General features: G+C 36.0%; 1 protein-coding gene across 1 annotated transcript in view; it reads right to left on the bottom strand.

The window, feature by feature from the left end:
- Positions 1-27,062, bottom strand: part of NME7 (NME/NM23 family member 7) — a 262,781-nt gene that overhangs the window by 83,980 nt on the left and 151,739 nt on the right.

Raw genomic sequence — 27,062 nt, 5'->3', positions numbered from 1 at the left:
ATGAATACTGCTCACCGTAATGCCTACTGTTTACTATTTCTTGGGGTTAACTAGTGTTCTAAATATCACATAACTCTCTTGTATATATTGATGTACTTCAGGAACCAACATAAGTCCTGCTATTCAGAGGAAATACATTATAAGGAAACCATGCAATTATTTAAAGTCTACTAAGCTACCACTGCAGTTTTAGAAAGGACAAGACAAAACAAATTATAAATGAATAAATACCTTTTATCTTCTAGCCCAGCCATTTCACCTTTAGGAATTTATTCTAAGGCAATAATTAAAAAAAATCCTTTACTTAGAAATCTGACTCTGCCATGCCCTTGATATAAAAATGAGAAAAAAATCAACAGTAGGGAATGGTTAACTAATCCATATGCTGGAACACTATGAAGTTTTTAATAACCAGGTTATGAAAGTATATTTAATGGCATTAGAAAAGACCATAACATGGTTTTAATTAAATGCTACAAAACTGTAAATAATGTATGATCTTAATTTTATTTTTATAATATACATAAAAAGTTTGAGGCTAAAACATTAACTATTTCTGGAAAGTGAAGAAACAATTTCAAAAAAAACTTTGATGTAGTTGGCTCTTGTTTTTTACATAATTTTCCTTATTTTTGTTTGGTTTTGGGGAAGTGTGGATAATAAACATTAACTATTTCAGTAATTTAGAAAAAAATGATAAAATTACATTAAAAAATGATTTAACTAATCACAAAACAGAGATGTCTTCAATTTTAGTGTGTCCGATTTCACTTGTGAGGAATTATATTTAAGCAGATTTGGGGCCTGAGGAAGAGAGGCAATATCAAAAAGTGTAGGCTAGGAACTCACACCAAATAACATCTGGCACTTACATTTTGCAGGAGGGAAACAAGTGAACTATTTCTACCAAAATAACCAGAAAAATGAGCCCCATCTAAGATACTTTAATATTGGCAATCAAAATCTGAAGTGCACCCCCCCCAGATGAGTGTATTTTCTATTTGGGGAAAAAAGGGAAATCAACAATGGAGTCTGTGGTAAAAAGCATGGGTTTCTTGGTTGCCATTAAAGGCTAGGGACCCAGAGTCATTGCTTGCTGATAATTCTTAATGGCCCACTTTTGAATTCTATCCCAAAAAAAGGTAGGAAAAATTTTATAAAGTTTAGAGTAAGGTTATGACTAATTCTTGACCTGGAAATGTGATGCCCGTAGGATTTGAGTTTACCAGGAAAAAACTGCATCTGCTCCTCAAAGCCAGATGTCCTGAGTAAGAGCAGAAAAAGACTTAGAAAAAGACTGGATAACTCAGATGATTGAAAACGTGTTATAAAGGCCTGTACTTTTAAGCCCAAGCCTAGTAAATCCAGGCATAGAAGGTATTCACATATACTCTCATCCAATCTGGTATCTATTAAAATGAGTGAGCTAAAATCCAGTCCTATTGATCATATAGATAAACCAGGAAAAAAACAAAAAACAGACATCCCACACCTTCAGTTATTCACAGAAATTGACTTAAATCTATCTTCACGTCTCAGTGCTGTTTTCATATTGCAGACAAATGAAGCATTCAACAAAATGCAAATCTTTTGTTCTTTTATGAAACAAATAGCATCGGCAAACATTTGTTGAAAGTCTGCCACAGACAGGACACTTGATGTATCACCTGCAGACCAACTGTATCACATAACTTGAGAATGTCATAAATGCAGAATTTCAGGCCCTACCCTATGCTGACTGAATCACAATCTTCAATAAGATCTCGAGGGGTTTTCTGTGTACATGAAAGTTGGGAAAGAACAGTGTTAGATCATTTTGGGGATACTGGAGATACTGAAAAGGTATAAGACAGGTCTCCTAATTAGTATCGAAACCAGGGGATGAGGAACATTCATAAAAGAAAATTATACAAGGAGCACACATATCTACTTCCAGATAAGAAGTATGGACGATGAGTGAGAGGAGTTCAAAGGATGGCAAAAGTTACTCATGGTTGGGGCAGTTTGTGGAGTCTTAAAGGAAAAACAGTACATGAAAAAGAAGGAAAAAATAAATATGGTATACTCAACCCTTCTCTGGATAAATTTACTCTCTAGCAGTTTTGTAACTATGATGTAACTGGTGCTCTGAGGAATGAGTAGAGTCAGGAGAGAAATGGTTAGCAGTCATATGGTCTTGTCCAAACGTCCACAAGAATCTGCTTCTTAAGACATCTGTTCCACAGGAAAAGGTCCTTGAAATCTGGTTCTATCCAAAACGTTCAAGAGTGCATCTGGTTCACGCCAAATCATTTTGAAAGGGACAAATACCAAGGACATTTTGGCATGGCCCAAATGCCTTATGGATATTTTGGCCAGGACCGAATGGTCTTGCAAATATCAAGGGCCTTTTGGTAGAGACCAAATGTCTACTGAATGTATTAGACAGGACAAGGAGAGAAAACAACTCATAGCAACTTGAAAATAGCATATCAGTCAGGCGGCAAAGCTTCAGAAGATAATGGAGCGAGGAATCTTGAGAGATAGCATTGGCTAATTCTGAAATGTACAATCTTCTCTGAGAACGAGCTTTTTTAAAAATCCATATCATATATATTTTACTTTTTACATTAAATGTCTCAAATTTGGGTTTTACTTAGAGTATATGGAAACCTTGTCTTGAAGCATTACTGAAAGGATTTCATAGTAAAGTACAGAATTATTTTATGATATATATAGCCAATACCTAAATTATATATATTATGAGTTAATATTTATATTTTAATTAAGTGCTTTCAAAAAGATCATGCCTACACTTAGTACAGAGGAGCAATGATTATTGTTTTGCTATCTAATGTCACCAATCAAAAATCAATATTCAAAAGTGAATGGGTAATTAATTTTGTGCTACCCATTCACTTTTCTGCACTTTTTTTAAGGGTCCCTGAAGTCCTTCTCTTTGGCCTTGCAAGTGCTAGGACTGTCTCCCTGAGATATAAATAAAATGCCTTACTAACGACATACTGAGAACACCATGGCTCAGTACAATTCATGCCAAGTGTAACTGATCCTGTGCTCAAACTTGGCACCGGTGTCAGTGGCTTTTACCAATAAGAGACTGGTAAGGTGGCAGGCTCTTAGGTGTCCAAAAATGGTAATTTCCCAGGGACTCAAGGTTTAAATTTTTTTTTTCTTTCCATCCTGACACAAAGCCTACTGTCTCTAAGTAATACCACTAGCAGCTGACATTTGAAACCGACAAGCAGCACATGTGCATTAGGAAGATAAGGCCTGGTACATGGTGCTGCGACCTCTTGGGATTTTGGAAAGCTAGCAGCTCCAGCTAGTGGCGATGCCCCATCTCCAGTGTGCACTGCTTTGGGAAAACTCTAGCCCTTCTGACTGTGATGAGGACATGTCTGATTGGAACATGGTTATTTTTGAAGAAAAACAAAACAAGTGATCTTCTCTATGAATGAAAAGAAAATGGAAAGAAAAAAGAGGTAAAATGTTAAGCTATGAGAGCTTAATGGAAACAGTATTATGTCATAGAAAACAGTTAATGCAGCCAAAGGGATCAATACAAGAATATTTTTTGAAAAAAAAAAAGGAAAGGAAATGGCAGGGAAACAAGAGACTCAAAGGGAAAACTCTTCGTGGGAAACATTCAGAAAAAAAGTACTGGAAAAGGGTGAGGCCAAGGATGCCAATGTGAGGAAGGGGGAAATGGAAACCAGCTAAATGCCAAAATTACATAAAAGAAAGAAGAAAAAGTTCATGGTTCATAATGAAACAAAAAAAGATAGTTATCAAAATTTCCCAATCTCTGTGGGGACTAAGGTGGCACATATGGAGTAAAGGACAAGGGACAAGAAGCTGGGGGTGGGTATAGAGCAAAAGACACAAGACTTCACCACAACAGAAGATGCTAGGGCCTGAGGAGCAAGAAAGCCAAAAACCTTCCTAAGAAAAAAAATTCAAAACACTGAGAAGAAAGTCAGGAAAAGTGCCAAGCCTAAAAGAATACACAGGAAAGTGTCTTCAAAAAAGTTAAAAATTTTACAAATGATAGTTTCATGATGGGTTATGGAAATAATTGGAATGTCATAAAGCTAATTTTGAGAGAGATGTTTAGAATGACACCACTCTCATATTTAAAATATCTGTTGGTACCATTGTCACAGACAGAAACTATCCTGAAAAGGCCAGAGACTGACCCAGCAAGAGAATTATTCTCTTAGGTGCTTTGTGGACATTCAAAAAGTTTCTTACGCCATATTCAATTATAATTTGGAGAAATGATGTTATTGAGATTTTGAATCATAAAAAAAATTAAGATGGAACCAGGCAAAACAGAGTTCAAATCCTGACTTTAATTTTTAATAGGGATATGTTTTTTTGGGGAAAAAAATTAATGGATTTTTTTAAGTTTTAAAATAAGCCTCTCTGAGCCTTAATTTCATTTTTCGTCTATAAAATGGGCACTAGAAAATTGACCGTGAAAGGAATCTAGGATAAAGCATATCCAGTTTCTTGATGAATGACTGGATACATAGGCCATAATAAAAGTACACTAAATATGTATTTAAGCAATAGAAAATGGAAATGTAATTAATATTTTCCCTCCACTAACATTCATTTTTCAAAAAAAAAAATGTATAATGAGTACCCTTCCTGATGTATCAGTGAGAAAACAAAAATCCCTTCCTTCCTGGGGTTTATGTGCTAGTGGGTGAAAACAAAAAATAAATGTGTTCAATAATAAATGATACACTATGTTTAGAAGCTAATACTTATTATAGAAAAACATAAAAGAAAACAGGGTAGGATAAGCAATTGAGAATGTCAGGGCATTGCAGCTACACAGGGCAGGGAGTTTGGGGCAGGTTAGACCTCCTTAATCTGAGACGTCCAAGCACAAGTGCTACTAAGCACACATAACTCATGTAATGAAGTACCAATTTGGATTTCTATAAGTAAATTATATATGATACATGGATGGCATTTTGCTATTGATGTTATCCAAAGGCTTAATTAAATGAGCTATATTTACTAAGAGTCTTCCCTTGAAATACTCTAACAATCATATTTCTGTTTTTCATGTTACTCTTAATTTCTCTTCTGCCAATCTGAAGAAAATGAAAACATTCATTTGGAAAGATATATGCATTGCAATGTTCACAGCAGCATTATTTACAACAGCCAAGACAGGGAAGCAACCTACATAGCCATCAACAAATGAATGGATCAATATGTGGTGAATACGATGGACTACCAGTCAGTCACAAAAAAGAATTAAATTTTGCCATTTGTAATAGATGCACCTGGAGGGTTTTATGCTTAGTGAAATAAGTCAGAAAGAGAAAGATGAACACTGTATGTTTTTACTTATATGTAGAACATAAAAAATAAAACAAATCAATATAGCAAAACAGAAAAGATTTACATAACAGAGAACAAAAAGGTAGAGGGAAGCAGGGAGGTACAATATAGGGTTAGAGGATTAGGAGATAAAACTGCTATGTATAATATAAATAAGCTACAAGGATATATCATGCATGAAGGAAATACAGCCTTGGAAATACAGCCAATATTTTATAATAAATACAAATGGAGTACAATATACAAAAATGTTGAATCACTGTTGTATAGCCAAAACTAATACTATAAATCGACTAAACTTTTTAAAAAATAAAAGCATAGCCATTTATTTTGACTTTGTAGTGGCATTTCTTGTTAAGTCCATGCTCACTGTCAGTCTTCAGAGGCTGTGCTTCTCAAAGCACTCCCTATTTTCCTGTTGTCTTATTTTACTTATTTTCTGCTGTCTGTTTCCCCATCAGAACAAAAATTCTGTGAGGGCAGGGATTTTTGTATTTTTTTAACTGCATTAAACCCCTGGCATAGTATTGCTTAACACATAAAAAATACTTGGTGTATGTCTGAATGAATAAAAGTAATTGAGAATTGCTTTTAGGAAGGAATCAGAGTTAGGGATATTGTTAGGATACTTCCATAATTAATAAAGCTTTGGAATTTGAGATTAAACATTTGTGGTTTCAAGTACTTAAAATGTTAGGGTGTATGTGACAATGCAATAAATTGCAATATTGCAGAGGCTTGTGAATGGGAGCAAATAATTTATCAAGGGAGTTGCTCAGCCTTTGACATAACAGGTGGCTTTGTCATTTTCTACAGGTGACTGTTCACATCTGGATGGAGCAAGTTATTTGGTAGAGTGAGTGATGTAAGAACTGGAGACTCCAGATCTTGGGATGTAGCCCCCTTAAGTTATAAAGAGCCTTTAATATAATAAAAGGCTGATGTACAATCTAACAGTACAGAAGCAGCCTGGTGAAGTGGTCAGAGTTCAGAAATGGCTTAAACTGAGTGAATGACCCTGGACAGGTCACTGCATATTTCCATGCAGTTTTCTCATAGATAAAAAGGGAAAGACAGGAATATCAGTAAATAGTAGTACCTATATCTCACAAATTTCTTTTTAGGACTAAGTGAGATAATGTATATTTGATCACTTAAAAATTGAAAAAGAACTTTGGAAAAATGTTATTCCTCAAAATAAAAAAAAAACCTATGATAAATATTTAGAAAAATTCCAGGTTTATGCAATACCTAAAATATGCTTATTTATATTTAAGTATATAATTCTGGATGGATTATTATTTCTCATATCCAGTTAGCTCCATCATCATGACTATAAAATTGTACATTATTCAAAATTGTAAAAAAAAATCCTACATACTTTGACATCATCATTCTTTAAAAGAAAAACAAGGCAAAATAAAATTTCTCAAAATCAACTCACATGATGTCTGGCACAAGGACAGACACACAGATCAATGGGAGAGCCCAGAAATAAAACCATACACCTACTGTGTCAAGTGATTTCCAAAAAGGGTGCCCAAATCATCTAATGGGGGAAAAACAGTCTTTTCAACAAAAGATGCCAGGACAACTAAATAGCCACATGAAAAAGAACGAAGTTTGAACTTTACCTCACACCAAATAGAAATATTACCTAAAAATAAATACCTGAAAGTGAAAACTAAATCCATAAAACTTTTAGAAGACAACATTGGAATAAAATGACCTTGGATTGGGCAAAGGAATTTTTAAATACAACAGCAAAAGCACAAGCAACAAAAGAAAAAAAAAATAAAATAGAATTTGTCAAAGTTTAAAATGTTTGTGCTTCAAAGGACACTATCAAGAAAGTAAAAAGAAAATCCACAGAATGGGGAAAATATTTGTAAATTATACATCTGGAAAGGGACTTGTATCTAAAACATACAAAGAACACTTACAACTCAATAATTAAACAAACATGACCCAATTAAAAAACAGGCAAATGCTCTGGGTTGCTGCCGATTGCCCATGGGAAGCCCCGTGCTGGCCCACCCTGGACTGTGCCCAACTACGGTTTGGCTTCCCCAAATTCACAGGAAAAGAAAAACACAAGCAAGACCAAGAAGCTCAGAAACCATTCCCAATTAAAGCAACAAGAGAATTCACCTAAAGCAGTCAGCAATGAAACAGACCTCTGCAGTTGGACAGACTTGGAGTTCAAAAGGGAGATAGTGAAAATACTGAAGGAATTAACAGAGGATATGAACAGTAATGCATATTCCCTCAAAATAGAACTAGAAAATATAAGGAGGAACCAAGAAAAACTAGAAAATTCATGTGCAAATTTACAAACTGAGCTAAAGGCAATAAAGACCAGAATGAATAATGCAGAGGAGTGAATTAGTGAAGTGGAAGACAATGATGGAAATCACGCAAACAGCAGACAGAAAACCAAATGAAAAAACATGAAAGCAATATAAGAGACCTATGGAGGTAATATGAAGTGGGCCAATCTATGCATAATAGAAATTCCAGGAGAGAAGAAAAAGAAAAGGGGTTTGAAAATATATTTGAAGAAATTATAGCTGAAAACATTCCAAATCTAAAGGATACTGATATCAAGACACAGGAAGCACAGAGGGCCCCAAACAACTTGAACACAAATAGCGCCACACCAAGACATAGTATAATAAAAATGGCAAAAGTTAAAGAGAGGATTCTAAAGGCAGCAAGAGACAAACAAAACGTTAATTAAAGGGAACCCCAAAAGGCAATCAGCTGATTTCTCTACAGAAACACTACAGGCCAGAAGGGAGTGGAAACATATATTTAAAGCACTGAAAGGAAAAAAATCTGCAATCTAGAATACTCTATCCAGGAAAAATAAAATTTAAAATAGAAGGGGAAATAAAGAATTTCCCCAACAAACAGAAGTTAAAATAGAACAGCAGTATGAAAATCATTCTAAAAGAAATACTGAAAGGGCTTCCCTAAATTAGAAAAAAAAAAAAAAAAAAAAGAGGAAGAACTAGGATGGAGGAAACCACAATTGGAAAGCAGTAACTTAAATAAGCCAGCAGACAGATCTAAACATGAAGATGTTAAATTAAAAAAAATTTAAAAAAGACATCAAAATAATACAATGTAGGCAAGGAAAGTAAGAAAAAAATATATCCTTTTATAATTTTAATGATGTGACTATCAGGCTAAAGCAAGCAGATATAGGAAGGGGTTAACGTACTTAAAAAACAGGACAACCACAAATCAAAACCAAATATTACCCTCACAGAAACTGAAAAGTATTCAAGCATAAAATAAATGGAAACCATCCCACCATAAAAATAAAAGAGAAACATAGAATCAACTGGAAAACAAGGTTTAAAATGGCAATAAATAAACATCTATCAATAGTCACCTTAAATGTCAATGGACTGCAGGCTCCAATCAAAAAAACACAGAGGAGCAGATTGGATAAAAAAATAAAAAAACCGGGAGTTCCCGTCGTGGCGCAGTGGTTAACGAATCTGACTAGGAACCATGAGGTTGCGGGTTCGGTCCCTGCCCTTGCTCAGTGGGTTAACGATCCGGCGTTGCCGTGAGCCGTGGTGTAGGTTGCAGACGCGGCTCGGATCCCAAGTTGCTGTGACTCTGGAGTAGGCCGGTGGCTACAGCTCCGATTCAACCCCTAGCCTGGGAACCTCCATATGCCGCGGGAGCGGCCCAAGAAATAGCAACAACAACAACAACAACAACAACAAAGACAAAGGACAAAAAAAAAAAAAAATCAAAAAACCTTCAATCTGTTGCCTACAAGAAACTCGCCTTAGGGCAAAGGATACATATAGATTGAAAGTAAAGGGATGGGAAAAGATATTTCATGCCAGTGGACAAGACAGGAAGGCAGGAGTTGCAATACTCATAACAGACAAAATTGATGTTAAAACGAAGGCCATAAAGAAAGACAAAGAAGGACACGATTTAATGGTTAAGGATCCATTCAAGAAGAGGATATTACAATCATCAATATATATGCCCCTAACATAGGAGCACCCAGATACCTACAACAAATACTAACAGACATAAAAGGAGAAATCGATGGGAATACAATCATTGTAGGAGACTTTAACACCCCACTCACATCGGTGGACAGATCCTCTAGACAGAAAATCAGTAAAGCAACAGAGATACTAAAGGACACAATAGAAAAGTTAGACTTAACTGCCATTTTCAGAACGTTACATCCAAAAAAATCAGAATATACATTCTTCTCAAGGGCACTTGGAACACTCTTAAGGATCAGTCACACACTGAGGCACAAAGCTAACTTCAACAAATCTAAGAGTATAGAAATTATTTCAAGTAACTTCTCTGACCACAATGTCATGAAAAACTAGAAATCAATCACAGGAAAAGAAGTGAGAAAAAACTGACTACATGGAGACTAAACAACATATTACTAAAAAACCAATAGGTCAATGAGGAAATTAAGAAGGAAATTTAAAAATATCTTGAGACAAATGATAATGAGGACACAACCGCTCAAAATCTATGGGATGCTGCAAAAGCAGTGCTCAGAGGGAAGTTCACAGCAATACAGGCTTTCCTCAAAAAAGAAGAAAACTCTCAAATCGACAGTTTAACCCACCACCTAAATGAATTAGAAAAAGAAGAAAGAGCAAAACCTAAAGTCAGCAGAAGGAAGGAAAGCATAAAGATCAGAGAGAACATCAATAAAATAGAGATTCAAAAAAACCAGTAGACAAAATCAATCAAACCAGGAGCCGGTTCTTTGAAAGAGTAAACAAAATTGAGGAACCTCTGGCTACATTCACCAAGAAGAGGAGTGAAAAAACCCAAATAAACAAAATCAGAAATGAAAAAGGAGAAGTCACAATGGATACTACAGAAATACAAAAAACCATGAGAGAATACTATGAACAATTATATGGCAACAAATTTGACAACCTGGAAGAAATGGACAACTTTCTGGAGACCTACAGCCAGATAACTCAATCAAGAAGAAATAGATCAACTGAACAGACTGGTCACTAGAAATGAAATTGAATATGTCATAAAAACACTCCCTACAAATAAAAGTCCAGGACCAGATGGATTCACAGGTGAATTCTACCAAACATACAAAGAGGAACTGGTGCCCATCCTCCTTAAACTTTTTCAAAAGGTTGAAGAAGAAGGAACACTCCCAAAGACATTCTATGACGCCACCATCTCACCCTAATTCCAGAACCAGACAAAGATACCACCAAAAAAGAAAACTATATAGGCCAATATCTCTGATGAACACAGACGCAAAAATTCTCAACAAAATTTTAGCCAACCAAATCCAACAACATGTCAAAAAGATCATACACCATAACCAGGTGGGATTCATCCCAGGTACACAAGGATGGTTCAACATACATTAAATCAATCAATGTCATACACCACATTAACAAAAGAAAAGTCAAAAACCACATGATCATCTCCATAGATGCAGAAAAAGCATTTGACAAAGTCCAACATCCATTCATGATAAAAACTCTTACCAAAGTGGGTATAGAGGGTACATTCTTTAACATAAAGCCATTTATGACAAACCCATAACAAATACAATACTCCATACAGAAAAGCTGAAAGCCTTCCCACTGAAATCTGGAACAAGACAAGGATGTCCACTCTCACCACTATTATTCAACATAGTATTGGAATTCCAAGCCACATCAATCAGACAAACAAAAGAAATAAAAGTTATCCAAATAGGAAGAGATAAAAGTGTCACTGTATGCAGATGACATGATACTATATATAGAAAACCCTAAGGACTCCACCCAAAAACTACTTGAACTGATCAACAAACTCAGCAAAGCAGCAGGATATAAGATTAACATTTAGAAATCAGTTGCATTTCTGTATACTAATAATGAAATATTAGAAAAGGAATACAAAAATACAATACCCTTTACAAGTGCACCGAAAAAATCTAATACCTAGGCATACACCTGATGGAGATGAAAGACTTATATGCAGAGAACCATAAAACATTAATCAAGGAAATTAAAGAATGTGTAAAGACATGGAAAAATATTCCATGTTCCTGGATTGGGAAAATCAATATTGTAAAAATGGCCATACTACCCAAAGCAATCTACAGATTCAGTGCAGTCCCTATCAAATTACCCATGACATTTTTCACAGAACTAGAACAAACAATCCAAAAATTTATATGGAACCACAAAAGACCCAGAATTACCAAAGCAACTTCGAGGAACAAAAACCAAACAGGAAGCATAACTCTTCTAGACCCAGGCAATATTACAAAGCCGCAGTGATCAAGACAGTGTGGTACTGGTACCAAAACAGACAGACAGACCAATGGAACAGACTAGAGAACCCAGAAATAAACCCTGACACCTAATGTCAATTAATCTTTGACAAAGGAGGCAAGAACATAAAATGGGAAAATGACAGGAAGAATTGCTGGGAAACCTGGACAGCTGCATGCAAATCAGTGAAACTAGAACACACCCTCACACCATGCACCAAAATAAACTCAAAATGGCTGAAAGACTTGAAGACAAGACACTGTCAAACTCCTGGAAGAGAACATAGGCAAAACATTCTCTGACATCAACCTTATGAATGTTTTCTCAGGTCAGTCTTCCAAAGCAACAGAAATAAGAGCAAAAATAAACCAATGGGACCTAATCAAACTGAAAAGCTTTTGCACAGCAAAGCAAACCCAAAAGAAAACAAAAAGACAACTTACAGAATGGGAGAAAATAGTTTCTAATGAGGCAATTGAAAAGGGCTTAATCTCTAAAATAAAAGCAACTTATACAGCTCAATAGCCAAAAAGCCAACAACCCAATGGAAAAATGGGCGAAAGATCTAAATAGACATTTCTTCAAGGAAGATGTATAGATGACCAACAAGCACATGAAAAAAAGCTCAACATCACTGATTATTAGAGAAATGCAAATCAAAACTACCACGAGATACCACCTCACACCAGTCAGAATGGCCATCATTAATAAGTCCACAAATAACAAATGTTGGAGAGGGTGTGGAGAAAAGGGATCCCTCCTGCACTGTTTTTGGGAAAGTAAGCTGGTACAACACTGGGAGAACAGTATGGAGGTACCTTAGAAAAACTATACATAGAACTACCATATGACCTAGCAATTCCACTCTTGGGCATATATCCAGACAAAACTTTCCTTAAAAATGACACATTCACCTGCATGTTCACTGCAGCACTATTCACAATAGCCAAGACATGGAAGCAACCCAAATGTCTATCGAAAGACGACTAGATTAGGAAGATGTGGTATATATATACACAATGGAATACTACTCAGCCATAAAAAAGAACAAAATAATGCCATTTGCAGCAACATGGATGCAACTAGAGACTCATCCTGAGTGAAGTAAGTCAGAAAAAGACAAATACCATATGATATCACTTATATCTGGAATCTAATATACTACAAATGAACATTTCCAGAGAAAAGAAAATCATGGACTTGAAGAGTGGACTTGGGGGGAGGGAGTGGGATGCATTGGGAGCTTGGGGTTAACGGATGCAAACTGTTGCTTTTGGAATGGATTAGCAATGAGATCCTGCTATGCAGCACTGAGTACTATGTCTAGTCACTTATGATGGAGCATGATAATGTGCAAAAATAGAATGTGTACAGGTATGTGTAACTGGGTCCCCATGCTGTATAGTAGAAAAAAAAATTGTATTGGAGAAATAACCATAAAAAAATAAAATATAAAACTAGGCAAAAGAACTAAATAGGTAATTTCTCCAAGAAAGATATACAAATGAAAAATAAGTGCATGAAAAGATGCTTGATATCAATAGTCAATGGGGAAATGCAAATCAAAAACCACTGGAATAGCTAACATCAAAAAGCCAGATAACATTAACACAACACTATAAGTCGACCATATTTCAATAAAATTAAAATTAAGAAAAACTTTTAAAGTCAGTTAACAATTATTGGTGAAGATGTGGAGAAACTGAAACTTTCATAAACTAGTAGTGGTAATGTAAATGATGCAGGGAGTTCCTGTTGTGGCTCCTTGGAAGCAAATCCAACCAGTATCCTTGAGGACACAGGTTCGATTCCTCACCTCGCTCAGTGGGTTAAGGATCCGGTGTTGCTGTGGGTTGTGGTGCAGGTCACAGATGTGGCTCGGATCTGGCATTGGTTTGGCTGTGGTATAGGCCAGCAGCTACAGCTCCAATTTGACCACTAGCCTGGGAACTTCCATATGCCGCAGGTATAGCCATAAAAAGAAAAAAAATGGTGCAGTTGCTTTGGGAAAATAAACATGGAGTTATTATATAACCCAACAATACTAACCCCAGGCATACCCCCAAGAGAAGTGAAAACATACATCCCCACATAAACTTGTAGTACACAGTGTTTAAAGTAGCATTATTCACAATGACCAAGAAAAGAAAATCCAAATGTCCATCAACTGACAAATGGATAAACAAATGTGGTAGATCTATAAAATGAATACTATTGGCCATAAAAAGAAAGTACTAATACATGATGCAACATGGATAAACCTTCAAAAAACATTATGCCACAGGATAGAAGCTGTCACAAAAGACACATGTTATATGACTCCATTGACATGAAAAATCCAGAGCAGGGAGATCTATAGAGGCAGGGAGCAGGTTAGTAGCTATATGAGGCTAAGGGGTGGGGAGGTAAAACATTAGGTCTGGGGTTTATTTCGAAGTGATACTCTAAATGTTCTAAAAGAGACTGTCCTAATGATTGCACATATGTGTAAATATACTAAAAAACTATTGGACTATATATTTGAAAACATATAAATTGTACTGGTATGTGAATCATATCTATACTAACTTAATTTTTTTATAAACTTCACAAAAAGATCTTCTTTCTGTTCCCCTCCCCACGTTATTCAAATTCTAGGAAAAGAATTAATTTACCAGACAGCCTATCTAAGTAATTACTTCTTCAAAAGAGGTTCTTTCATTGTTCTTTATTACGCAGAGTATGATTAGATAGTAACAAAATATAATACTTAAAAATGACCAAAGCTAAATGTGTATTTTTTTTCTTTTTAATTTCTCAAAAATAAGGCCACTACACCCTTTTAATCCTTAGCCAGTATCATACTGTAAGGGTGCATAATATGACTGTATAGTGATAATCATCATAATCTACACCAATGACAATAATAATGCCAGCTAATAGCAACTGAGTGTTCACTGTGTGCAGGGAGTTTACATGAATAATCTCATTTATTCTCTACAATAACAGTCCAACAGGGAAGATATCATTATTATCCCAGTTTCACAGATGAAGAGACTAAAATTTTGAGAGATTGCCCACCTGGACCAAGAGCTATTGGCATAGATAGGATGTGAACTCAGATGATAGAACTTAAGATCTTAACACCTTGATATACTTCTTGGTTCATATTGCATGCACAAATAAAAATCTTGCACCACATTTCCTAGAGTTGCAAATTTTAAAACTGTGAATTATACTTCCAAGCCATGGAAAGGGAAAGGGAAAGGTGTAATTCACCAAAAGTTCAGCCAAAAAAATCAAAGTTTTACAGTTGGAAGGAATAAATCATTTAGTTTGATGACCACTTCATGGAAGTGATTAAAATGAGGATTTGGGGACTTTTTCCTAACTCTTACAAACTAAAGAAATCTCAGTGATGATGACTTTCCTACTGTTAAGATGGATATAAAACTCACTCATTCATTCACTCATCCACTTAGCCATTTTTCATTTTAGTCAATAAATATATATTAAATGTTAACTACACACCAAGTACTGCCCTAGGTTACAGATTCTAGAAAGTCAAAGAGGAATATGGGAGTTCAAGTTCTCAAGGGGCTCACAGTTTGACTGGGAAAGGGTAATGGTCTTATGCGATAACTGTAAACTAATAATTATAATATAATGTGATAAGCGACACTGAATAAACCTGGCATGGAGTTATGAGTCTGTTGGAAAGGTCAGGGAAGCCTTCACCAAGAAAATCACTAAATTACGAGATAGACTGCTCTTTTCCAGGAAGAGGGTAAGGAAATTTAGCAAGGAATGTTCAGAAAATACAAGTATTTAGAATTGACTGGAACATAGCCAGTGAGAGTGGGAGATTGCATTAAGCATGTGTCTTTATTCTGATGTTCTGACAACTGGGGCCTTGCTGACCCTGGAAAGACCAACTGATCCAGAGCCCACCCACACCTCCTCAAATCCTCTATCAGGCATTCATGCTCCAGACCAGTATCACCTCAGAGGCAGGCAACTTAGAACAGCCCCCTACACCCCTAGAGCCCACTAAAATTATTAAAACTAGCTTAGGATTCTAAGCCTGCTTACCCTGTCTTGCCTGTCCTTCACAGAAACTACAATGAAGGCTCTTACTCATGTACCCCACTGCCGCCCCACTCTTTCTGCCACTTGACTAATCTTGGTGCTTTTTTCCATGTGTCCCTAAAGGTCAGAGTAAAAGCTTAACCTTCTACCAGCTAAGTGACTTTTAAAATATTAAAAGAACTTATAAAATAATAAACAAACCCTATATCCTCCACCCATAGCCCCCTCCTCACTTGACATAATCCTAAATTGCACAATAAAAGCAGTGTGGTTTCTTGAGGTGGGGCTCTTGTCCCTGAGACCTTGAGTCCCCTGGTTCCCACTATTACTTATGATAAATGTCTCTGTCTTGTTTTATGTTAACTTTTTTCCTTAAGTTTCTGCAGCACCCTTCTTCAGCCCTATCCTGCTTAGCTGGTCTCAGCAGCAATCCTCCCGATCTGAGGGCTTTACCATATCTGAATAATAAAACCTACATTTTAAACCAGAGATAGAGTAAGTGCCACTACATAGTTAGAAAGGGGAAAGATCATCTATGGCCTTGTCTTGCTGAGGAGTTTCTAACTACTCAGTAAATACTGGATGCAAAAGAATAGTTTGAGGCAGGGGCGTGACTGATGAGATTTACATTTTAAAAAAAGTTACTCAGATAGTTGTGTGGATGCTGAATTGGAAGGAGGTAGTTCTGAAAGCGAGGAGATAGAGTTATTGTATCAAATAGAAAGTGATAAAATCAAGATTTTTCTCTTTTTTTCTGTTCTTGTAATGCTCTGTCTACTCTCTACATAGAAACGAGAGATACTGGAGTTCCCTGGTAGTGCAGCAGGATCTGGCATCATCACTGCTGTGGCACAAGTTCCACCCCTGGCCTGGGAACATCCACATGCCTCAGGCATGGCTAATTACACACACACACACACACACGGAAACTAGAGACACTATTAAAACAGGTCAGATTCTGTTGGTTTTTTGCTCAAACTCTTTGTCATGGCCTATATTTCATTCAGAATAAAAGTCAAAGTCCTTTCAGTGGCCTGCAATGCTCCTCTGGGTCTTTCTTCCCACTATAACCCGATCTCATTTCCTGCTATTCTCCCTGTGGTCACTCTGCTCCAGCCACAATGAGCTGGGGGCTTCTTTCAACAAACCAAGCACACTGCCACTCTGGCACTTGCTGTTTTCTTGAACTAGGAATGACTCTTACTTAACCTTACCTCCTTCAAGTTCATATCCAATGTTACCTTTCAGCCACAGCCCTCCCTGCTCATTCCTTTTGAAAACTGCAAATCTCTCCCCTTCCTGGAGAACCCTATTTCCTTCCCTGCTTGATTTTCCCCCACAGCACTTGCCATCACTGGCCATACTAGACATTCTGCTTATTTATTCTGTTCATGGTCTATCTCCCTCCATCAGAATGTAATCTCTGTGAAGACAAGGTCCATTGCTTGTTTTGTTTACTGCTATATCTCCAAAATCTACTTAGTACATAATAGGTATCCCTAAATATTTGTAGGATGAGTGAGTGAATCCATCCAAATACTTACATAAAAGTTAAAGCAGGTATTAAGAAAATGAACAACAAGAATGAGCTACAAGTCCTACAAGTTCTTAGAAGCTCAGAGTGAAAAGGATTGGGGAGTGTTCATGCCGGGAAAAGGAATAACATGGAAGACATTGCCTTGGGTACTACTCTGTTTTCTAATTCCAGGACTCCTCATTTATCCTTATTTGATCCTGAGTATCTTCCTCTCAAAATAATGGTTCTTCATTTTTTGTTTTTTGTTTTTTTTAGGGCTGCACCCATGGTATATGGAGGTTCCCAGACTAGGGGTCAAATCCGAGCTATAGCTGCTGGCCTACACCACAGCCACAGCAATGCCGGATCCTTAACCCACTGAGTAAGGCCAGGGATAGAACCTGCGTCCTCATGGATCCTAGTCTGATTTGTTTCCACTGTGCCACAACAGGAACTCCACATTCTTTTTTTAAAATCCCACCTCCCCCGAAAGATTTCCTTATTCTTTCCTTTTCCCTTTTTCTTTTCTTTTTGCAATTGCTTTGTTTATGCAAGTTTGTCTAATGATGATGGTAGCCCTGCCATCATTTATGAAGCTTCTGCTACATATTAATTTCCACTAGTTTCTTCAAAACAATGGTTCTTCATTTTATCTTTTGTGCTTAGGTCCTCTTTTGGCAGCCTTATGGAATCTAAAAACTTTTCTGAGCACAACGTTTTTAAATTCATAAAATACATAGGCTTACAAAGGAAACTATTTATTTTGAAATGCAATTATCAAAATATTTTAAGTTGTAACAAAAACATATAGTGCATCTTTATTAAGACCTAGCAGCTGATCTAAAAACTCCTATAACTTTTAAAGTAGCAATTGCAGAGTTCCCATTGTGGCTCAGTGGAAACTGATCTGACTAGCCTCCATGAGGATGCAGCTTCAATCCCTGGCCTTGCTCAATGGGTTAAGGATCCCGCATTGCCATGAGCTGTAGTATAGGTTGCAGACGTGGCTCGGATCTGGCATTGATGTGGCTGTGGCGCAGGCCAGCAGCTATAGCTCCAATTCGACCCTTAGCCTGGGAACCCCCATATGTCGCGGGTGTGGCCCTAAAGAAAAGGAAAAAAAAAGTAGCAATCACTGAAAATGATATTTTTATGATCTCTACAATTATGATATGAAAATGTATAATTTCTAATGATTGCTAAGTCAAGACATAGCTACTACAGTGGTTTATTTCTTGTGTTCACAAGAATTATAGCTTTCATTCAGAGATTAGTGAAAATAATTAGTGATTTTTTTTTCACATCCAAGTTCACAGACTCTAAATTCTAGTCCCCAAAACAGAATAAGAACCCCAGAAGTTCCCATCGTGGCTCAGTAGGTTAAGAACCCAACAAATATCTATGAGGATTCGGGTTTGATCCCTGACCTTGCTCAGTGGATTAAGGATCCATTGTTGCTCTGAGCTGCGGTGTAGGTCACAGACATGGCTGAGATCCCGAGTTGCTGTGGCTGTGGTGAAGACCTGCAGCTGCAGCAGACTTGTGGTTGCCAAGGGGACGGGGGGTGGGAGTGGGGATGGATTAAGAGTTTGGGATTAGCAGATGTAAATTAATACTTATAAAATGGATAAGCAAGGTTCTATTATATAGCACAGGGAACTACATTCAATGTCCTGTGATAAACCATGATGGAAAAGAATATGAAAAAGAATGTATATACATATATAACTGAGTCACTTTGCTGTATAGTATAAATCCACGCATTGTAAATCAACTACATTTCAATAAGATAAATTTTACAATAAAATAAAAAACTAAGTACCCCTCCATTCTCTCAGCACCAGAAAGTGAGGGAAGAGGGGAGAAAACAAACAAAAGAAAAACAAAACTATTTTTCTAAATTTCTTTAACTGTAGATAAGCCTTTTCATTTGATAGAGAACAGACTTAAAAATGCAAGTATTTGTGAATGTTGGAATATCAGGGTGATTAAGTTTCAACAACAGGAAAAATGGTTACTTTCTAACATTGATGAAAAATTCAAAAGCACAGAAGCACAAAAGACTCAATCAGTGCAAAGATGCAGGGCATGGAGAAAGGAGTGTGCTGGGTGGAATAAGCTGGAAATAAAGAAGACAAATTTTGACATGTAGATTTATGTAACCCTGTTTATCTTTCTCTCTTCCCTAAAAAGTGAAAGCTATCTTTCAAAATTCTTTATGTTCTCTTCATGGTCCTTGCAGGCAACTTAGCAAGAATTATGGTTTGGAATTTTTTCTTATCCTGTTTGTCATCTCTAACTTTTGGCAACAAAGTTGGAAAATACTTCATACCAGATACCCTCTTTGGAGATTTACAATTCATGTTAGCATTTGAAATGTCCTGTGGTAGCCAAAGTGGCTTAATACCATTTAACCCAATATTTCTCAATGTTTTTTTTTTTTAAGTTGTTGGAAATTTGTTTATTTATGTATTTATTTATTTTTGTCTTTTTAGGCCTGCACTCATGGCATATGGAAGTTCCCAGGATAAGGATGGAATCAGAGCTGCAGCTGCCGGCCTATGCCACAGCCATAGCAATGCCAGATCCAAGCAGTATCTGCAACCTACATGGCAGCTTATGGCAATGTGGGATCTTAACCCACGGAGCAGGGACAGGGATGAAACCTGCATCCTTGTGCATACTAGTGGAGTTCATTACCACTGAGCCACAGCCAGAATTCCTTGGAAATTTATTAATTTTTTCTTCCAGTTTTATTGAGATATAATTAGCATACAGTATTCTGTAAATTTAAGGTGTATAGCATAATAATTTGACTTATATCAGGAAATGATTACAATAAGTTTAATGAACACCCTTCCTCTCATATAGATACAAAATTAAAGAAATAGAAAACTTTCCTTCTGAGGAGAACTCTTAGGATTCACTCTTTTTGCTATATAACATACAGCAGTGTTAGTTATATTTATCATGTTGTACATTACATTCCTAGTACTTATTTATCTTATAAATGAAGTTTGTACCTTTTGACTACTTTCATTAATTCCTTCTTTGACTCCAGTCTCTTGTAACCACAAATCTGATCTCTTTACCTATGAGTTTCTTTGAAGTATAATTAACCTATAGCACTGTATTAGTTCCTAGTATATAACACAGTGATTTGATATTTGATATTTCTATACATTTCAAAATGATCACCATGCTAAGTCTAGTTACCATCTGTCACCATACAAAGATATTACATAATTATTGACTATATTCCACACACTGTATGTTTTATACCCATGACATTTATTTTGTAACTAGAAGTCTATACCCCTTAATCTTTCTCACTGATTTCTGTCCTCCACTCACATCCTCCCATCTTGCATCTCTATATCTATGACTCTGTTTCTGTTTTATTGTTCATTTGTTTTGCTTTTTTAGATTCAACATTAAGTATTTCACTTTGTGTGATTTCACTTAGCATAACACCCTTTAGGTCCATCCATGTTGTCACAAATGACAAGATTTCTTTCTTTTTCACAGCTGAGTAATATTCCAGTGTGTGTATGTGTGTGTGTGTGTCTTTGTGTACAAATATACATCCATTTGTCAAGTGATCAGCACTTAAGGTTGCTTCTATACCTTGACTATTATAAATAATGCCACTATGAACATGGGGTGTACATATCTTTTCAAATTAGTGCTTCAGTATTTTTCAATCTTATTTTATTACAGTGATTTTTGACTTGATATATATGTTTATCATGGCAATTGTAAGACTTTATTGCAATTATTGCAATTATTGGTTGCACAGGGATTTCCTTCCACCAGAATATAAGTTCCTCTGGCTCAGGGAAAATGTGTTATTCACCTTTTCATTGCCAATGCCTATGAATTCTAGATACCTACACAGTTTGGAAATGTTCTTTGGGGGTTGGTGGATTGGCTGGTAGGTTGATTGTTTGAATGAATGAATAAATCAGAGAGATAAAAAGATATACTTTGAGCCAAGTTCACTGTGTACATTACCTCCACAACTTGTAAGGAACCTTCAGAAGCCTAACAAAGTGAAGTTAACTTGGGAAAGGACAACAAAGGATAAATGAATGGTTATCAGTAAACTTCTCAGAGGAAGTTTACATGCAGTTATATTTAAACTAAAAGAATGGTGAAATCTTAAGAAAAGGCACATTTCTCTGTGGGATGGAAATCCTGTGAAATCAGATTGTTATGATCATTATACAACTACAGAAGTGATAAAGTCATTTGAGTAATAAAAAAAGGCACATTTCTATTCTAATTATTTCTGTAGCTTTAAAATTAGAAAGACTATGTCATCAATGATTTAATCAGCATTTTATTTGCATTCCATGCAAGATTAAATGTGACATCACAATTCATGTCATAATTCCTAACAGGGAATTAAGGCAATTAATAGGGATGCTTAAAGCCCCAAACTGGGACCAAACCCAAATAGTTTATAAATATAACCTTTAATGGCTTGGATCTCATTTATAGGCAATAATAAATTAGTAAAGAGATATCTATGAGTTACAAGTTTAGGGAAAAAAATACTATTTTTAGCTGGATTTCAACTCTGTGGTTTTAAAGAATGTTTTTTTCACTGTCTGTTTTTGGATCCTAATCAACTAATTCCACCCACTTCTGAATCCCCAAAGTAGAACTAACAAGAAAGCAACATCTGCTGGTTACAGCAGTGTGATATACAGCATTTGTTTTTACAAAACCCAAGTTCAAAAAAAATCTTCAAAATTAAAATTAACATTGATGGAGCTTAATAAGAACCCATTATCACCAGTCTGTTTTCTTCAAAAACAAAACAAACAGGCAGACTCAAGAACTTTACCAGGGGATTCCAAATTTACTAAAAGCTGATGGATGTCTAAGAAATGTAGTTCAAACTCAAGATTGAATACTTTTTTCCTTATTTCTTTCTCCTACTTTTGGGAGTAGAAGCTATTTATGTGTACCTAAAATTTAAATTGTTCTCAGGAAGAACATTTAAACAATGAAAACAGTTAAATAGGCTTTGGTGTTTTAATCACTATTTCTGTATCTCTTCTAAAATATAAGAACCCCTTCTTTCACAGATTTGTTTATCTATAGTAGATAAACTACCCTAATTCTTCATATCCACATCACCAAGTTATGCAAGCTCTCCTTTCTAAAATAGTGTATTTCAAACCCCTCCACTGTCACCATCCAATGATGGTGATAAGCCCAGGGTCTCATAATCTCTAGTCAGTATTATTTTATCCCGCTCCAATGAATATTCCACACAGTGGTCAGAGTGATTCTTTAAAATACAGATATAATCATACTGATCACTCATTTAAACTTTTCCATAGAATTTACCATTGCACTTAAATAAACATAAAATAGTTAACATGGGCTTCATAATCTGCCTCAACTGTCTCTTCAGTCACACTGTAGGCTACCCTCTTCTCTGCACTCTAAGCCTGAGCCAAACTGGACTTCTCTGAATTCCTAGAATATACTAGATTCTCCCAGATTTAGGACCTCCACATGTGGCTGTCCTCTATCCTTCAGATCTAAAATAAATGAGAATCTTTCAGGAATTTCTCCACTTCAATAAGCTATAGCCTCCTGACAGCTCTTGCACAAGGATCAAACTCTGTTACTGTACTTAACATGGTTGTAATACATACATATTCATATAATCATTTGTTTAATGACTATATTCCTCATTAGACTATCAATTCCACATTGACAGAGCTCTGATCTATCACCCACCTCCTGAGCACCTCCCAACCACAGTATATTCAGTAATTTTAGTTGAATGAAACAAAGCAAATCCCAATCCAACAAGAATGTAAGTAATAGGTAAACATTTCTTAAAGTGAAATTTATTCCTAATATACCCCAGGTCTATACTACAGTCAGTCTCTGGAAGTTTCATTCACAAGATACTTTTCTATATTTTCCATGCCACTAGACAATCTACATCTATAAAACACTAATCTGTTCTATGCATGAGATTTTTTAAAGATTCCACATGTAAGTGAGAGCACATGGTATCTGTCTTTTTCTGTCTGACTTATTTAGCATAATGACCTCACAGTCCATCCATTTTGTCACAAATGGCAGGATTTCCTTCTTTTTTGCCCGAATCATACTCTATTGTGTCTATACCACATTTTCTTTATCCATTCATCCATCCAACTTAGGTTGTTTCCATGCCTTGGCTATTGTAAATGATGCTGCAATAAACATGGGTGTGCATGTATGTTTTCAAATTAATGTCTTTATTTCCAGACAATTCTAGAAGTTGAATTGCTGGATTATAAGGTAATTCTATATTTAATTTTTTGAGGAGCCTCCATACTATTTTTTTCATAGTGGCTGCAACATTCACATTCCCAACAAAAGTCCATGAGGTTTCCCTTTTGTCCACATCCTTGCTAGCATGTATTATTTCTCATTTTTTGATAATAGCACTCTGACAGGTGTGAGGTGACACCTCACTGTGGTTTTAATTTGTATTTCCCTGATAATTAGTGATGTTGAGCACCTTTTCATGTACCTGTTGGCCATTTGTAGGTCTTCTTTGGAAAAATATTTACTCAGATCCTCTGCTCATTTTTGTAATCAGTTTTTTCTTTTTTTTTTTTCCTATTGAAGTGTATCAGTTCTTTCTATATTTTGGATATTAACCCTTCAAAAACTATCATTCTCGATATCATAATATATACTTTTTCTGTCAGAATAAGAGTACACTCTAAACGTAATGTGTCAAAATAAGAATTGTATGTAACTACAGAATAAAAGATTTTCTCAGTTATGCTATAATCACAAATTAAATGGGGAGAGAAGAAGGGTATGGGGAGAAGAGGTTCCATGATCAGAGGACAGTATGATACCCCTAGAGAATCACACACTGAACAGTTCTCATCAGCTAAGCTGGCCCAATCATTTTCCCTTACTGCTCCTGTTTAGTTTCTCCTGGTCTCACTGGGTCTTCCCCTTTGCCTCTAGTCCAACCTTAAGTGAGACTTCTAGACTCATTCCAGTTCACAGGACGTGAGTTCAATCCCTGGCCCCACTCAGTGGGTTAAAGGATCGGCATTGCCACGAGCTGTGGTATAGGTTGCAGACATGGCTTAGATCTGGAGTTGTTATGGCGTAGGCTAGCAGCTGTGGCACCAATTCCCCTAACCTGGGAACTTCCATATGCCACAGGCGTGGCCCTAAAAAGCAAAAAGCAAAAAAAAAATTAATTAAAAAAAAAAGACTGCATCACAGGATTCTATTACCATATCTAACGGACTTCTAATGGAGAAGTGCTAGAGAAACATCTGGATATATTTTAAAAAAACTTCTGGAGTTCCTGTTGTGGCTCAGTGGGAACAAATCTGACTAGCATGCATGAGGATGCAGGTTCGATCTCTGGGCCTTGCTCAGTGGGTTGGCGATCCAGCATTACTGTGAGCTGTGGTGTAGGTCACAGATGTGACTTGGATCCCAAGTTGCTATGGCTCTGGGATAGGCTGGCAGCTGTAGCTCTGATTCAACCCCTAGCCTGGAAACTTCCGTATGCCATGGGTGTGGCCCTAAAAAGCAAAAAAAAAAAAAAGCCAAAACCAAAACAAACAAACAAAAAAACCCCAGAACAAAACAAAAACCTTTTGGAAAATAATTAAACATAGATACTACTCATCATAATAGTATAAAAATGATGTTTAAATGGTTTTATAGGGGAAATATTATTTTATTTCTGAGTATACAATGTGTAATAGCTGCAAGTTAAAGTGAGATAGTACAAAGTTCCTTTTGCTTTTAATCCAACTTTTTACTATTTTCTTGGGATTTGCCCATCTATTCATAATATAAGTAATTATGATACATCTGAAATAAGTAAGCACTGTCATTTATTTTGTGGCTTTTGGGTCATCTTATAGCTAAATCACTCAGTAAAAGACTACACAATTCCTAATTTTAAAACTTTATAGAGAAGGAAGTACATCTGTATCTAATTTTCAAAAGTCATTTGATTTGTACATGTTTCATGCCCTAGTGATACTGTGACAAGATCTCATAGACAGGTAATAAGACAGTATAAGCATGGACATGGGAGTGGTAATACAAATAAATGTCAGAACTTGGATTCAAACCTAACACAGCTGGAACAACAACAAAAAAAAAAAAAAAGGAGAAAATATTTTAAGTTAATTTAGTTGAAAAATCTACACACTGCCAGAGCATATGTTTAATTCCAAACATCTTACTTGTAAATCTGAATTACATCCCCTGCCTTTTCAGGAAAATATTGCTTGAATCAGTAATACTATATGTGAATAAAGCTTTGTTTTGTTATTGAAAAATATTATAAAATGCTTTATTTCAGTAGTTTACTGTCAACTGCTTTTCTATTACTATTTTATTAGGTTACACTATTTCATATTTTTATAATCACAAAGAGAGTTATTCCCTTTGACAAGTTTTTGAACTGAGTGTTAATTTGACCCTAAAGCAAACGAAATCCACAACAACAGTTAATCCTGAAATGCAGGACTTTTTTTTAGTATGTATTTTGTACGATCAGCTAATTGCATTAATTATCTCATAGCCATCTGCCCTTCATGGAACTTTTTTTAAGCCAGGATATTTAATTAAGCAGGCATTGCTAATTATTTTCTCTATTTTTCTTTTGTAGAAGCCATTCAAGCTTATTATTTAAAAATGTAGGAAATACAGTCAATCTTCATTATTCATGGATTCCATATTTGTAAATTCACTTACTAAAATGTACTTGTAAACCTAAATTGATACTTGGAGCACATTCGTTGTTATTCATGGACACACACAGAATGACAAAAATTTGAATCACCTTTCACAAAAATTCCCAGCTAAGGATGAACACAACAATGCTATGCCTTCCTGTTACAGCTCTCACAGTATAAGCAAGTATCCTTTTTGCATCTATTTAGCCCCACTTTGTTTGCATTTCTGTGCTTTATATATTGGTGATTTCACTGTTTAAAATGCCCTCAGGTATAAGACTTAAGTGCTGTCTAGTATTCTTAAGTGCAGGAAGACTGATGCGCTTTACAGAGAAAGCATGTATGTACTATAAGCATCATTTCAGTTATGGAGTTCCTGTCGTGCCTCAGTGATTAACAAATCTGACTAGCATCCATGAGGATGCAGGTTCAATCCCTGGCCTCGCTCAGTGGGTTAAGGATCCAGCGTTGCTGTGAGCTATAGTTGTAGGTTGCAGACGTGACTCAGATCCTGTGTGGCTGTGGCTGTGGTGTAGGCTAGCAGCTACAGCTCTGATTTGACCCCTAGCCTGCAAACCTCCATATGCCGCGGGAATGGCCCTAAAAAGCAAAGAGAATGAATTATGGTGTTGTTGGCTATAAGTTCAGTGTTACTAAATCAACAACATATATTAAATTAGGTGTCATTAAACAGAAAACACAAAAAATAAGGTAATGTATTATCAAGATTATGCTTGATAAAAATGTGTCCAGAAGCTCACAGAAACCTAACCCTATGTCCTCCCTGAGCAATATTTCATTATTCACTAACTTAGTGTCCATGGTGATTTACAGAACATAAATACTGTGACTAATAAGAATCAACCATAGAAGAATGAAAAAAATCTCAACCATAGTACTACAACCTAGATTGCCTTTTCCTCCACATAGTTACCAATACTGTATTTTACTATAATTTTATACTTTTGTCAAACTCACTAGTTTAAGAAAATCCTATTTCTGTTTTAATATGCATTTCCCTCACTAATAAGGCTAAGCACAAGCTGCTTGAAATAGGCATCT

This window comes from Phacochoerus africanus, chromosome 6 (assembly GCF_016906955.1).
Source record: "Phacochoerus africanus isolate WHEZ1 chromosome 6, ROS_Pafr_v1, whole genome shotgun sequence".
Taxonomy (NCBI): Eukaryota; Metazoa; Chordata; class Mammalia; order Artiodactyla; family Suidae; genus Phacochoerus; species Phacochoerus africanus.
This window is presented reverse-complemented; position numbering and strand designations above follow the sequence as displayed.